The following is a 16778-nucleotide window of genomic DNA, read 5'->3' on the forward strand; positions in this document are numbered from 1 at the left end:
CTGTGAAGCTCCTGATTTCACCTTCAATTTTGACTGATAGCCTTTCTGGGTAACGTATTCTTGGATTTAGACCTTTCCTTTGCATGACTTTGTATATTTCATTTCATTCCCTTCTGGCCTGATGTGTTTCGGTTGAGAAATCAGTTGCTAGTCTGATGGGGGTTCCTTTGTATGTAACTTTCTGTCTCTCTCTTGCCGCTTTAAGATTCTTACTTTGTCGTTGGTGTTTGCCAATTTAATTATAATGTGCCTTGGCGTCGGTCTTTTGGGGTTCATTTTGATTGGGACTCTGTATGTTTCTTGGATTTGTGTGGGTTTTTTCTTCCCTATATCAGGGAAATTTTCTGTCATTATTTCTTCAAAGAGGTTTTCTATTCCTTGCTCAGTTTCCTTTCCTTCTGTAACCCCTATTATGCGGATGTTGTTTTGTTTCGTGTTGCCCCAAAGTTCCCTTAGGCTCTCCTCCTGCCTTTTAATTTTTTTTCTGGAAGTTGCTCTACTTGGGTATTTTTTCCCATATTGTCTTCTAGCTCACCGATGCGGTCCTCTGCTTCTTCTAGTCTACTCTTGATGCTTTCTATTGAGTTCTTTACAGCAGCGATGTTATTTTTCATTTCTTCTTGGTTCTTGCTCATATTGTCAAATTTGTCTTCCATTCTTTTCAGCCACCTTATGACCATTTCTCTGAATTCTTTTTCTGGAAGGTTGCTTGCCTCCATTTCGTTTACTTCCTTTTCTGGTGATGCCTGCTTTTCTTTCATATGTGGGCTGTTTCTTTGTCTCCCCATGGTCTCTCTCCTCTGGGTGTCTGGTTATGTAGTTCTCTCTCTCCTGTGTTGATTTAAAGGCTCAAAATACAGCACTACCAGGTACAACACACAAGGCACTGAACAGAAATGTATTCATGATCTTAATAACCTCCAATAAAGGTGACCACCAGAGAAAGGCAAATTAGGGGATAGGAGAGAAAGTAGAAGAGGAAAAAGAAAGAAGAAAAGAAAAAAAGGAGTGTCAAAATGAAATTGGGAAAATGGAAAGAAAAAAAAAAGTAAGAGAGACAAGAAAGAGAGACTAAGAGAGAAAGGGGAACAGACTATATATATTGGGGATAAAACTCCAATAGAACAATCACTAATTCCAGCAAATGCCAGCAATAAGTACCTGCGGATTAATACAAACTACAACACCAACTAATATTGAGTGAGGCAAGGGAAAACAGAAGCACAAAACAAACAAAAAATAAACAAAAGAAGAATAAGCAAAACAATCTCACAAAAAAGCATAAAAATTCGATATAATCTACATTCAAGCGAACAACAACAAAAGGACAGAGAGAAAAACAATTTTTTGGATAGTTAAGACAGTGAAGAGAGAGGTGTGTATGGACTTGGGCAGGGGATTGGAGATTAGATATGTAAGTAGGGTGAAATTTTAACAAGGGGTAAACAGAAAGAATAGGGAAAATCTAAAGCAGGAAAGGGGTAAGATAAACAGGACACCGAAAAGGGGAAGGTTAGGAAGAGAGTGATGGCATAAAGCTAGAGGTGAGATAGAGTAAAACGATGCAAAAGGAAAGATGAAAATAGAATGTAGAACACTAATCCCAAAGTAAAATGAAGAGAAAATAAAATGACACTTAAAAAAAGAAAGATAAAATAGCAGTAGTAATAATTCGGATTGAAAATAAAAATGTAATAATTAAAAAGGTAAAATCAAGTGAGGAAAAAAGAAAAAAAATTAGTTTCTTGAGTAAAAGATGCAAAAAATGAAAATAAAAAAATAAAAAGTAAAAATAAAATGTGGAGTAGTGAAGGTCATTCACTTCCTCTGTTGTTCTGTTTGGCACGCCTGTTTCTCAGTCCGGACAGTATTGCAGTTCCCTGCATTCCACTGCTCTTCAGTGTTGTAAGCCAGTCCTGATTTTAAGCAGGCGGTGTGTCTTAATTTTTCGTATTCCTTTATTTTTTATTACAGAAGAGTCAATTTGTGATTCAGCCCCTGGGTGGCAGTGTTTCTGGATTGACTTCTGGGCCTATCTATGGCCTCTCTAGGCAGTGTTAGAGCCTTCTTTCCCTGTGGCACTCACTACCGGTTTGTGTGAGTGGGCTGCCTCAGAGCTGGCTCTCCTATGGTCACTCCCTGCTCCAATCCCCAGGTTCCAGAAAAACAACTTTCCCCTGCAGTCTCCCAGGGTGTCCCCAACTGGGTGATCCTATGTATTGGGCTTAGTAATCAGAAGCAAGCATTTGAAGAGGAAAAAGCCCAAGTGTGCGAACTCCGGGGCTGTGCGTAAGTCTAGGCAGCCGGCACACCCCTGAAATTCTTAGGGTGTCCCTGCTCTTCAGATCAAAATGGGTTGCTTTTTAGAGAGCCCTTCTGTTAGCAGCTCTGAGGACCCCCTTCCACATTCACAGATCACACCAGCCCCAAAAGCCACGGATTTTTCTAGGCTCAGACTTTCCTGGTCCTCCAGCTCCCGCAAAACGCGTGATCCTCTCTCCCCCCGGGACCAGAGACCTCTCCTTATCCCAGGCGAAATCTGACCTTTCCGTGGTGGAGTGTAGGGCTCCTCTGAACCCGTGTGTTTGTGCAAATTGGGGAGCGTTGTTCTGGGGCTCGCAGCTGTTCCGTGGGTGCCGCAGTTCCAGAGTCATTTCTTCTTGTTGGATTGCTCCCTTTAGTATTATGAAATGGCCTTCCTTATCTCTTGTTATGTCCTTCACTTTGAGATCTAATTTGTCAGATATAAGTATTGCTACCCCAGTTTTTTTTTTTTTTCATTTCCATTCGCCTGGAAAACCTTGTTCCATCCCTTCACCTTCAGTCTGTGTGTGTCTTTTTTTCTGAGGTGGGTTTCTTGTAGACAGCAGATGTATGGGTCATGTTTTCTTATCCAATCTGTTACTCTATGTCTTTTGATTGGGGCATTTAATCCATTTACATTTAAAATTATTATTGATAGGTACTTGTTTGTCATTTCTATTCTTTACCCCTGTGTTCCTTCTTCGCTTCCTATTTCTGTTCTTTTGTGTTTTTTTTTTTTTTTACAGCAGACCCTTTAGCATTTCTTGCATTCCTGGTTTGGTGGTAATAAACTCCCTTTGTTCTTTTTTGTCTGTGAATCTCCTGATTTCACCTTTTATTTTTATTGATAGCTTTGCTCGGTACAGTATACTTGGATTCAGACCCTTCCTTTGCATAACTTTGTATATTTCATTCCATTCGCTTCTGGCCTGATGTGTTTCTGTTGAGAAATCAGTTGCTAGCCTGATGGGGGATCCTTTGTAGGTAACTTTCTATCTCTCTCTGACTGCTTTCAATATTCTTACTTTGTCATTGGTGTTTGCCAATTTAATTATAATGTGCCTTTGTGTCAGTCTTTTGGGGTTCATTTTGCTTGGGACTCTGTGAGCTTCTTGGATTTGTGTGGGGTTTTTTCTTCCCTATATCAGGGTGTTTTCTGTCATTATTTTTTCAAACAGGTTTTCTATTCCTTGCTCAGTTTCCTTTCCTTCTGTAACCCCTATTATGCGGATGTTGTTTTGTTTCGTGTTGTCCCAAAGTTCCCTTAGGTTCTCTTTCTGCTTTATAATTTTTTTTTCTAGAAGCTGTTCTATTTGTTTTTTTTCCCTACCTTGTCTTCTAGCTCACTGATGCAGTCCTCTGCTTCTTCTAGTCTACTCTTGATGCTTTCTATTGAGTTCTTTACAGCAGTGATGTCATTTTTCATTTCTTCTTGGTTCTTCTTCATTACCTCTGGGTTCTTACACATATTGTCGAATTTGTCTTCCATGCTTTACATCCACCTTATGACCATTTCTCTGAATTCTTTCTCTGACAGGTTGCTTGCCTCCATTTCATTTACTTCCTTTTCTGGTGATGCCTGCTTTTCTTTCACATGTGGGCTGTTTCTTTGTCTCCCCATGATCTCTCTTCTCCGGGTGTCTGGTTATGTAGTTCTCTCTCTCCTGCGTTGATTTAAAGGCACAAAATATAACACAATAAGGTACAATGCACAAGGTACTGAACACAAATGTATTCATGATATTAATAACCCCAAATAAAGGTGACCACCAGAGAAAGGCAAATTGGAGGATAGGAGAGAAAGAAGAAGAGAAAAAAGAAGAAAAAAAGAGTGCAAAAATGAAATTGGGAAAAGGAAAACAAAAATCAGAGAGAAAAGAGAGAGGATAAGAAAGGAGAGGGTGAAAAACTCTAAATATGGGGAGAAATAGAACAGCCACTAATCCCAACGAATGCCAGTAACAAGGTGAGTGCAAACTACAAACAACAACTAATATCATGCAAGGCAAGTGAAAACAGAAGGAAAAAACGAAGAAGTACAAAACAAAAAGAACACAAAGGAAAAGCAAACAATCTCACAAACAAGCATAAAAAAATCGATATAATCAACAATCAAGGAAACAACAACAAAAGGACACAGAGAAAAAAATTTTGGACAGTGAAGAAAGAGAAGAGAGAGGTGTGTATGGACTTGGAGCAGGGGATTGGAAATTTGATATGTAAGTAGGGTGAAATTTTAACAGGGGGTTAAAAGAAAGAATTGGGAAAATCTAAAGCAGGGATATGGTAAGAGAAACAGGATAACAAAAGGGGAAAGTGAGGAAGAGAGTGTTGGCATAAAGGTCAAGTTGAGATAGAGTAAAATGATGCTAAAGGAAAGATGAAAATAGAATGTAGAACACTAATCCCAAGGTAAAATAAACAGAAAATAAAATGACACTTATTTTTTAAAAAAGGTAAAATAGTAGTAGTAATAATACTGATTGAAAATAAAAATGTAATAATTAAAAAGGTAAAATCAAGTGAGGAAAGAAGAAAATAATTTAGTTTCTTAAGTAAAAGATGCAAAAAATAAAAATAAAAATGTGCAATATTGAAGGTCGTTCACTTCCTCTACTGTTCTGTTTGGCACACCTGTTTCCTAGTCAGGACAGTTTTGAAGTTCCCTGTGTTCTGCTTCTCCTCAGTGTTCTAAGCCAGACCTGATTTTTAAGCAGGCAGTACGTCTCTATTTCTTATTTTTCTTTCTTTCCTTTTTTTTACGTAAGAGTCAATTTGTGATTCAACCCCTGGGTGGCAGTGTTTCTGGATTGACCTCCGGATCTATAGTCCTCTCTAGTTAGTGTTTAGATTTGTTTTCCCAGTAGCACTTAATACTGGTTTGGTGGAGTGGGTTGCCCCAGAGCTGGTTCTCTGATGGTTATTCCCCGCTCTGATCCCCAGGTTCCAGAAAAACAACATTTCCCTGCAGTCTCTTAGAGTGACCCCAATTGAGTGAGCCTATATATTGGGCTTAGTAATCAGAAGCAAGGATTTAAAGAGGAAAAAAAAAAAAAAAGAGCCAGAGTAAGTGTGCGAACTCCAGGGCTGCACTCAAGTCTGTGCAGTCTTTTTTCTCCTTGGGTCTAAGCAGGCGGGACACTTAAAATTTTCAGGCTGTCCTTTTGCAACCAGATCAAAATGGGTTGCTTTTTAGAGTTCCATTCTGTTAGCAGCTCTGCATACCCCCTTCCACATTCACAGATCATGCCAGCCCCAACAGCCACGAATTTTTCTAGGCGCAGACTTCCCCAGGTTCTCCAGCTCCTGCACTGCGCGCTTTTCTCTCTCCTGCTGGGACCAGAGACCTCACCTTATCTCAGGCGAAATCTGACCTTTCTATGGTGGAATGTATAGCTCCTCTGAATCCGTGTGCTTGCGCCACTCGGGGATCAATGTTCTCAGGTTCGCAGCTGTTTGGTGGGTGCCATAGTTGCAGATTCCCCGGGCTTTTCAGGCACCTGATAATATCCACTTTCCCCTTCAAGATGGCGCAGTCTCTGCATCCGAGCCGGTCACTCTGGGAGGGAACCCAGCAGCAGTGGGTGCTGTCCAGTCAGGGGAGCCCTGTCCAGCAGTCCCCCACCGTCTCCTGGAGTATAGCTGTCCCTCAACTCACCAACAAACACTCCCTGTGCGACCACATACTCTCCCTTTGTTTTCTCACTTACACACTATCTTGCAGTCTGCTTTCCAGTCGGCAGCCATCTTCTTTGCTCTAGGTCTGCTATTTTTGAAGTGTCTCAGATTTGAATATATATAACCTTTGTACTTGTGGAATATTTTCCCTTGGCATAGAATTCTAATTTGACAGCTATTTTATTTCAGCAGTATCTAATGGTTTCATTGTTGCTATTGAGAAGTCAGCTTCAGTCTAATTATTGCTTCCTTAAAGATAATTGGTCTTTTTCAGGGGAAATATCTCAGTCTTTACCTTTTCACATGTTATTTCTGACTTGTCTCTCTCCTGATATTCAAGTTTTATCTATGTTGGACCTTCTTACTATGTTTTCTATTTCTTCCCCTCTCTTATTTGTTTTCCATTTCTTGTCACTCCATGTTCCTTCTGACATTTTTCCAGTTAACTTTTTTTTTTAGCTGTATGCAGTTTGCTATTGAACACACCATTGATGTCTTAGTTTCAGTTGTTAATTTTTTTTAATTTAATAAATCTTTATTGTTCAGATTATTACAATTGTTCCTCTTTTTTCCCCCCATAGCTCCCCTCCACCTGGTTCCCACCCCACCCTCTGCCCTTACCTTACCCCCACTGTCCTCATCCATAGGTGTACGCTTTTTGTCCTGTCTCTTCCCGCACCTCCCACACCCTTTTCCACATGAGAATTGTCACTCCACTCCCTTTCTATGCCCCTGATTCTATTATATTCACCAGTTTATTCTGTTCATCAGATTTTTTTATTCACTTGATTTTTAGATTCACTTGTTGATAGACATGTATTTGTTGTTCATAATTTATATCTTTACCTTTTTCTTCTTCTTCTTCTTAAAGAATACCTTTCAGCATTTCATATAATACTGGTTTGGTGGTGATGAACTCCTTTAGCTTTTTCTTACCTGTGAAGCTCTTTATATGACCTTCAATTCTGAATGATAGCTTTGCTGGGTAGAGTAATCTTGGTTGTAGGTTCTTGCTATTCATCACTTTGAATATTTCTTGCCACTCTCATCTGGCCTGCATAGTTTCTGTTGAGAAATCAGCTGACAATCGTATGGGTGCTCCCTTGTAGGTAACTAACTGTTTTTCTCTTGCTGCTTTTAATATTCTCTCTTTGTCTTTTGCTCTTGGCATTTTAATTATGATATGTCTTGGTATGTGTGGTCCTCTTTGGATTCCTTTTGTTTGGGGTTCTGTGCGCTTCCTGGACTTGTAAGTCTATTTCTTTCACCAGGTGGGGGAAGTTTTTGGTCATTATTTCTTCAAATAGGTTTTCAGTATCTTGCTCTCTCTCTTCTTCTGGCACCCCCATAATTCAGATGTTCGTATGCTTGAGGTTGTCCCAGAGGCTCCTTACACTATCTTCAAATTTTTGGATTCTTTTTCTTTTTGCTTTTCTGGCTGAGTGTTTTTTGCTTCTTTGTATTTCAACTCTTTGACTTGATTCTTGTGGTCCTCTAGTCTGCTGTTAGGTCTCTCTATAATATTTTTTATTTTAGTCAGTGTATGTTTAATTTCTAGTTTGTCCTTTTTCATATCCTCAAGGGTCTCAATAAATTTATTGGCCTTTTCTAGGAAATTCTTGAAAAACCTTATATCCGTGGTTTTGAACTCTATATCCAGTCATTTGTTTTCCTCCATTTCTTTCATTTGTGATCTGCTTCTTTGTCTCCACATTTTCGCTGCTTCCCTGAGTTGGTAGAGTAGCTTTGTGTGGTAGGTGTCCTCTAGGGCACAGTGGCTCAGCCTCCCCAGTTACTTGAGGTGGACACTCTTGGTGCACCCCTTTGTGGGCTGTGTGCACAGCCTTGTTGTAGTTAAGTCTTGATTGTTGTTGGTATCACTTGGAGGAATTGACTTCCAGGCCAATTGGCTGTGAGGATCAGCTGTGTCTATGCTGGGAGAACTTCTGTGCTGGAGACAGCCTTATGAGATAAGACTTGCAAAAGCCTCTGTGCTCAGCTTGGATGGGGCGGAGTTTCAGGGTGGAGCAGACAGCCTTGGTTTCCCATCAGCCCTGCCCTATGATGCCCCTGGGTCTCAGTGTCCCTTGGTAATCGCTGCAAGCACCTCTGAGAGAAAGCTGCCCTCGAGTTTCGCCTGCTGCCAGACAGTCCAGTTTCTCCCTGAATGAGTCGGGGTTCCCAGAAACTTGCCTGGAACTGGAGTTCAGCGCAGTTGGGAGCTTCCATCTCCCTCCCACTTTAGAAAGCCAGCTGCACACTTAGCCTCCTGTGCATTCAGCAGTCAGTCCTCTTTGGGCGTGTGCACCTCCAGATGTCTGCCTTCTGCAGCTCCCGAGTCTCAGTGTGCTTTCTCTTTTCCTGACAGTCCACATTCCCCCCAAATGAGTCTGGTTTCCCAGCGTCTCACCCGGGACTGGAGTTCAGTGCAGTCGGGATCTTCCTTCTCCCTCCCGCTTTAGAAAGCCAGCCATGCACTCAGTCGCCCATGCACACAGCCGCCCATCCTCTCTGTGTGCGAGTCTCCGTACCTCAGCCTTTTGCAGCTCCTCTGAGTCTCAATGTGCTTTCCTCTTTTCTTCTAGTTGTAGACCTTCAACTCAGCCAGCTTTCCTGTGGTTCTGGATGGTGTCTGTTTTGTCTTTTAGTTGTAGTTTTGATATTGTTGTGTGAAGCAGCAGTTTAGGTGTTTACTATGCTGCCATCTTGGTTTCTCTCAGTTGTTAATTTTAAAATATTATCCTTATTATTGGGTTCCTTTCCAAAAACAGAAATTTTTTCATTTAGTTCTTAAAGTTTTCAGTTTGTCTTTTATGCCTTAACCGTAGAATTTTTAGAGTCTTTAATTGTTAATGTAAGTATCTGGAACTCCTTTCTATCTGTTTCTATTATCTGTTAGTTTTCTGGCTTCAGTGTTGAGAATATATTGGATTGTTCAATAGTAAGAGTGGAAATAGGCTTAAGAGACTATGGCAGTAATCAAAACTAATGGTGATAGCTTGGACAATGGTACTGGCACTAGAAAGTGAAAGGGGTTAGGATAGGAAGGTTTATGATGAGCACATTTCAGAGACAAGTAAGAGATACATGTAAAGACTAGAGGCCTGGTGCACAAAATTTGTGTATGGGGGGAGGTGTGTCCCTCAGCCCAGCCTGCACCCTCTACATTCTGGGACCCCTTGAAGGATGTCCAATTGCCCAGTAGGGTCGGGCCAGAACGGGCAGTTGGACATCCCTCTCACAATCCAGGACTGCTGGCTCCCAAACACTTGCCTGCCTGCCTGCCTGATTGCCCCTAACCACTTCTGCCTGCCAGCCTGATCTCACCCTAACCACTCCCTGCCAGCCTGATTGATGCCTAACTGCTCCCCTGCCAGCCCGATTGCCCTTAACTGCCCTCCCCTGATGGCCCAGTCACCCCTAACTGCCTTTCCTTGCCAGCCTGGTCACCCCTAACTGCCCTCCCCTGCAGGCCTGATCACCTTCAACTGCCCTCCTTTGCAGGCCTGGTACCTCCCAACTGCCCTCCCCTGCTGGTCTGATCGCCCATAACTGCCCTCCCCTGTTGGCCATCTTTTGGCAGCCATCTTGTGTCCACATGTGGGCAGCCATCTTTGACCACATGGGGGCAGCCATCTTGTGTGTTGGAGTGATGGTCAATTTGCATCTTACCTGTTTATTATATAGGATGATTAAGTTCTCAAACTGCATAACTACATATTGGTGGCATTATCTTTCACTGAAGAAAGAACAGTTGAAAAGGTTCAGTTTTTGGTGGTGGGGATGAGTAATTGTTTAGGAAATATCATGAAAGGTATTAGCTCAAATTTGGTTATAATAAAATTGAGATAATTGTGAGAGATCTAAGTGGAGCTATATAGTAAGATAAATTGTGAAATATCTAAGTGGATCTATGTAGTAAGAAGTTTTCTTGCAAGAAATAGTTGACATATGTGTGTCAGATATATACATTTATGATTTATTTGTGTATACTAGTAAATATATTTGAAGACTTGGGTATGGATTACATTATCTAGGGAAATATTGTACATCTTAAGGAGAGAATAATTCTTAGAATTAAAACATTTAATATTTAGGTAGAGGAAGAAGAACTGTCAAAGGTGATAAGAATGAATATTGGATGATAGGAGAAAAAGAAATGGTGTCCCCTGGAAGCCAAAATGAGACTTTCAATAGGGAGGTGATGATCAACAACTTGACATGCTTCTGAGAGATCTACAGTCAAACCTTGGTTCTTGAACATCTCCCATCTTAAACAATTTGGTTCTCCACCAAATTGTTTACAGAACAAATGTCTCAGTTGTCGAACAAAACTTTGGTTCTCGACCTTACATGCTGATATTGTACCTATATCATTAGTCATGAGTTTGTCAGGAGAAAAAGGAGAGAATGCTCATGTATGAGCCAGTTTACTACTAAACCTTGCATTGTTAACATCTCAGGAAATGGTGCTATGAATATTTTCATGTTTTTTTTTCTTTTGTTTCTTCTTCTTAAATACATACAGTAAGTCACTATGGGTCCTATGAAGGTCATTGATAGCAGCAACGGGAAAACTAAAGTTGTCAGAACAATGATAAAGCTTAAAAAATAAATAATTGCTAAGTATGATAGAGGTTTATCTGTGTCTGATCTGGCTACCGAGTATAGCATGGTGAAATCCATGATTAGCACAATTTAAAAACATAACGAATAATCAGGGTGTGATATTGCTAAGGGTGTGAAAATCCTCACTAAACAACAATTACAGGCAATTGAGAAAAGATAAAATGGAATAATTTGGGGGATTTGGAATCATTAATTCAATTTACATTATTTCTAATTGGAAAAATGATTCAGTTTTTTTAAAAAACAGCTTCTAGAGCAGCCACTGGAACAAATTAAGTTAGAGAACCAAACTTCCACTGTATAAGGAAAACAAGATATTTAAAAAATCAAGTTGGATTTAGTGACACTGAAATCATTGGTAACTTTGGAGAGAAACATTTTATTGTTGGGTTGTGGCCAGAATCCAGATTTGAGTGGGATGAAGAGTAAAGTGGGAGGTGATAAAAAGAAGACAGTAAATAGTGGAGACAACTCTTTCAGGAAATTCTTCTAAGAGAGAAATGGATGGTATATGGAGCAGGTTGTGAGGATGAAGGAATATTTTCTAGACTGAGAACTTGTAAGAGGGAGAATTTGAATAGATGAGAAAGAGAAAGGGCAGGGTAGGGCTAGGGATCTAAAGCCTAAATAGAAGGAATGGCTCCTTGTTACCACACTATGAAAAGAACATCAGGTATGCAGAAGTGGTGGATTGGTTTTTTATACCAATGGTCGGCAAACTCATTAGTCAACAGAGCCTAATATCAACAGTACAATGATTGAAATTTCTTTTGAGAGCCAAATTTTTTAAACTTAAACTTCTTCTAATGCTACTTCTTCAAAATAGACTCGCCCAGGCTGTGGTATTTTGTGGAAGAGCCACACTCAAGGGGCCAAAGAGCCACATGTGGCTCGTGAGCCGCAGTTTGACAACCACTGTGTTATACAACAAGAAGACAAGAGAATTCTACCTGATGGCTTTAATCTGTGCAGTGCAGGCCAGTCATCAGCTGAGTGAGAGTGAGATGCAGATGGAAATGTTAAAGGTTTAGGAGAATAGGGAAGAGTTGATATAAACTTCAGGAGGTGTAGGACAGTAATTTAAAAACCCAAATCCACTAAACCACATTCTCAGACATTAGAAGTTGATGTATATTGGTCAGGACTAGTTATAGTTGTGAATAGCAGAAAAACTAAAACATCAATGGCTTTAAAAGCTGTAACTTTATTTATCACCTATGTAAGCGTCTGAGGTATTGGTAGATAGTCCATGCCTAGAATCATGGCTCTGCTCCAAGAAGTTTTTATTGTTTGTTTTTTATTGCATTTATTTGACATATAACATTGAGTAAATTTAGGGTGTACAGCATGTTAATTTGGTACATTGATACCAATGTACCAAATCACTACGATATGATTACCATTGTAGTGATATTTAGCACCTCTATCACATTACATAATTATTCTTTCTATTTAGTGGTTAGAATAATTAAGGTCTAGTAGTCTCCTAGCAAGTTTGATGATTATCCTAATATATAAAAACTCAGGGTTCGTAATGACTGACCGAAGGCTCGACCGAACGCCAGAAGTCAGTCCTGCAGTCAGTGCTGGGTTGCCATGGCGAACCATCACTGACTGCTGTGGGTGTGGGCGCAGTGACCCAGCACTGACTGCCAACGTGGCTGCAGATCAGGCCCGGAGACAGGCCCGGAGAGAGAGGCAGGGTCTGATCCACAGCCTCTGTGGCAGCTGTTGATCAGCCATTGCCTCTCACGTTCTCTCCAGGCTTCGCCAGTAGCCAAGCCTGTTTCTCTCCGGGCCTCCGTGGGGGCTGCTGATCAGCCCCACCTCTCTGATCAGGCCTGGAGATAGGCCCGGAGATGCTGACTGGCATAGAAACCAACCAATCAGAACCAAATCTGGGTGAACTGTGAGGAGCCAATGGCTGCCTAGGAGGCAGAGCTTTTGATGCTGATTGGCATAGAAACCGACCAATCAGAACCAAATTGGCCAGCAGGGGAGGGAAGTGAGAGGTGATCAGGCAGGCAGAGGCAGTTAGGGGTGAGATCAGGCCGACAGGGGAGAGCATTTTGGGGGCGAGATCAGGCCAGCAGGGGAGGACATTTAGGGGCAATCAGGCAGACAGAGGCAGTTAGGGGTGATCAGGCAGGCAGGCAGGCAGGTGAGCGGTTAGGAGCCAGCGGTCCCACATTGTGAGAGGGATGTCCGACTGCCGGTTTAGGTCCAATCCCAGGGATCGGGCCTAAACCAGCAGTCGGACATCCTTCAAGGGGTCCCCGACTGGGGAGGGTGCAGGCTGGGTTGAGGGAACCCCCCCTCTGTGCACGAATTTTGTGCACTGGGCCACTAGTAGTACAATATTGTTGTCTATATTTATTATACTGTGCATGAGATCTCTATGGCTTGTTTACTACTTGTTGCAAGTTTGTACCCTTAAACAACATCTTTCGTATTCCTCCAAGAAGTTTTAGGACTCAGACTAACAGCTTTCCACTTAACAACCCTCAAAATGTTGTCCCCATGGTTCAAATGAGGCAGTAGCCATTTACAATTTCAAGCAACATGATAGAAGCAGAGGACAAGAAGGATTGAAGGGCATAAAAGGTTCTTTTAAGGAAACTTCCTGGAAACTGATACATGATATTTCTACTTCTATCCCATTGGCCAGAGATTAGTCACATGGCAATTCTTAAGTGCAAGGAAGGCTGGGAATATTTTCTTTATTCTAGATAGCCATTTGCAGCCTAAATAAAACTCTGAATAGAATGATATATTGGGATAACAAGTTGTACCTGCCAAAGTGATTATTAATTTTGAATGAATTTATTTTGTCCTGTAAATTTTTGCTTGGTACAAGGTACAAGGAAAGTAGGTTGATAAATTCATTCAATATTGAGGTTTGGCCAAGTGGGTAATGAAAAGGAACAAGGTAATGAATTTGCTTCAGGTAAAGTAAACAACTAAACACCAAGACCAAGGAAACAAAAACTGACCCCTTCGAAATAAACATAAAATAAAAATAAAATAAATAAATAAAATAAAATATAAAAATAAATAAAATAAAATTTGCCCATGTAACAAATAGGTAGGTAAAGTACCCTAAACAATTTTGAAAATAATGAAAATAAGAATCCTACATATGTGCTATAGTTTAAGGAACACTCAGAATACTGTATTCTTAAATGCTTTTACTAATAAATAAGAAAGAAAATAAATGAACTAACTGTACCCCTTATTGTTAACATTTTTTTTCATATTTTATTTGAACTTCACCACTTCCCCCCCTATTTGTATTCTCTTTCTGTTTCAGAATCCAGTCCAGGATATTTCATTTAGTTTGTATGTCTTCCCTGTCTCTTCTGGTCTGTGACAGTTCTCAGTCTCCTTGTTTTTCTTGACTTTGACAGGCTGAGGAGAAGTGTCCAGATATCCTATAGAATGGCTCTCAATCTAGGTTTGTCTGATGTTTTTCTTACAATTAGCCTGGAGTTATGGATTTGGGGAGGAATATCACAGAAGTGAAGTACCCTCTGGTCATATGTCAATGGACCTCTGATCCTCTGATAATACTAGAGGCCCAGTGCATGAAATTCGTGCACTTGCGGCGGGGGGGTCCCTCAGCCTTGCCTGCACCCTCTCACAGGCCAAGAGCCCTCAGGGGATATCTGACTGCTTCCTGTGGGGAGCAGGCCTAGGCAAGCAGTTGGACATCCTTAGTGCTGCTGCAGAGGCGGGAGAGGCTCCCGCCACTGCTGCTGTGCTCACCAGCCGTGACCACACCAATGCACGATTGGGGTCAGGGAGGGACGTGGGAGGTTGGCCAGCCAGGGAGGGACCACCGGAGGGCTCCAGGGCGTGTCTGGCCCATCTTAGTCCCAATCGGCCAGACCCCATCAGCAAGCTAACCTACTGGTTGAAGCATCTGCCCCCTGGTGGTCAGTGCATGTCATAACAAGCAGTTGAGAGGCCTTAGCATATCATTAGCATATTATGCTTTGATTGGTTGAATGGCCAACGGACACTTAGCATATTAGGCTTTTATTATATAGGATTAGCCTTCATCACTTGGTTAAGGTGTTGTTTGCTAGTGTTTGTTTTTCTGCTGTAAACTTACTTTGTTTCCCTTTCCTTACTCTTGTCTTTGGAAGTGAGTCACTAAGTATAGTTCACTCTCATATGTGGGGAAGAGAGGCAAAATTAATCTCTACCTTCTAGAAGATGGAATATATATACACTACTTGGGATTATTTTATAAAGAATATTTCTCTCTTCTTCCCTATTAATTTATTTATTCAATCATTTGTATGGACTCATGTATATTTATCTTATACTTTGTATTGCAATTTAATTGATATGTTATTTACTTTATAACATAAAGGAACCTTCCTGGAAGCTGATATATGATATTTCTACTTCTATCCCATTGGCCAGAGATTAGTCACATGGTCATTCTTAAGTGCAAGGAAAGCTGGCAATATTTTCTTTACTCTTTTTTTTTTTTTTTTTTTTTTTTTTTTTTAAATATATTTTTTTTATTGATATTTTACAGAGAGGAAGGGAGAGGGACAGAGAGCTAGAAACATCGATGAGAGAGAAACATCGATCAGCTGCCTCTTGCACACCCCCCACTGGGGATGTGCCCGCAACCAATGTACATGCCCTTGACCGGAATCGAACCCGGGACCCTTCAGTCCACAGGCCGACGCTCCATCCACTGAGCCAAACCGGTTTTGACAATATTTTCTTTACTCTTAATAGCCATGTGCACAGCTTAAATAAAACTCTGAAGAGAATGACACATTGGGATAACAAGTTGTGCCTGCCAAAGTGATTATTAATTTTGAATGAATTTATTTTGTCCTGTGAATTTTTGCTTGGATATCAGGTACAAGAAAAGAAGTTTGATGAATTCATTTAATGTTGGGAGCTCTTTAAGCTTGACTCCTTTGACATACCCCATCCTTTTGTTTTTTTCAGCACTACATTACTTTATTGTATTACAAGATACTCCAGGCTTATGTTGCATTTTCCCTGCCCCACCCTTAGATTCAGCCATTTCTCTAGAGGGCTTTGTTTTCTTTTATTGAAAAATAGTATTTAGAAACCAAGATCTGGGTATTGGGCATGTTTTCTTTTTTTTCTTTTTTTTTTTTTTTGCTATTATAGTTTTATTGTTTCTAGGCTTTGGATATTTCTTTTTAATATGTTGACAAGTAATCACATAGTTCAATGGAATCAATATTTCTTGAAAATTATGAAAGAAGATAATGAATTCTGGAAACTAACAGAAATAACCAGCACATAAATGCTGACCCTGTGTCAAGCACTGCACTGAATGCTTTATGCCGGGGCTGACCAGCAGACGCTGAGCGACGGATGAATGATTACTCTGACACATGTTTCTGTGAAAGAGAGGCTAAGGAGCTGTTTTGCTTTAGGAGCAATTAACCCTGTTCACCTGTCTCCTTAGGCTTTTATTGGAACAACCTCTAGATACAATCAGCAGGGTAAGTAGTCTTGAGAAAGCACCTGCATCTGTAGTGTCTTTCAAATAAGGACCGTTTGAAGTCTAAACATAAAGATTTTAGTAAAACACCTGGGGGTACAGACTTGTTTGGAAAAGTCAAGGCAGGGTCTTCTGCCTTCGGCAAGGTCCCCCAGAGGCCTCTGACCTTTCAGAGAATCCTCCTTACAGACATCACAACCACGTCCCATGCTTCCCCACAGCTTTACCTTTAATATTAACATCCTTGTGTCATAAGCACTGTTAGTATTTCTGTTCTATAGATGATGAAAGTGAGACAGATTAGGGAACTTAACCAATACCCTGCCACACACAAATGACAGAACTGCGATCAAAGAGGTGAAATGAAAGTATGAAATTACAGTATGACCACTGGAAATGATTATGTCTAAAATCCAAGAGAAAGCTTCAGAAAAATTGTTCGAATTAATCAAACAGTAAATTTTTAAGGAGACAATTTATCCTTCATGCTTTTTGTGTACCAAGATGTATTTGCATAATTTCAAATTACAAATATTTTCTACTGTTTATTTTCACAGTTTTCTAGCTTTGACTATTACATTCAGAACTGTGATTTATTTTCTTTCTTTTTTTAATGGTATGGATATAATGATTGAGGTTCTTTTTATTTCATGTGGTTATC

Source organism: Plecotus auritus, assembly GCF_963455305.1.
Source record: "Plecotus auritus genome assembly, chromosome: 9".
Classification (NCBI taxonomy): Eukaryota; Metazoa; Chordata; class Mammalia; order Chiroptera; family Vespertilionidae; genus Plecotus; species Plecotus auritus.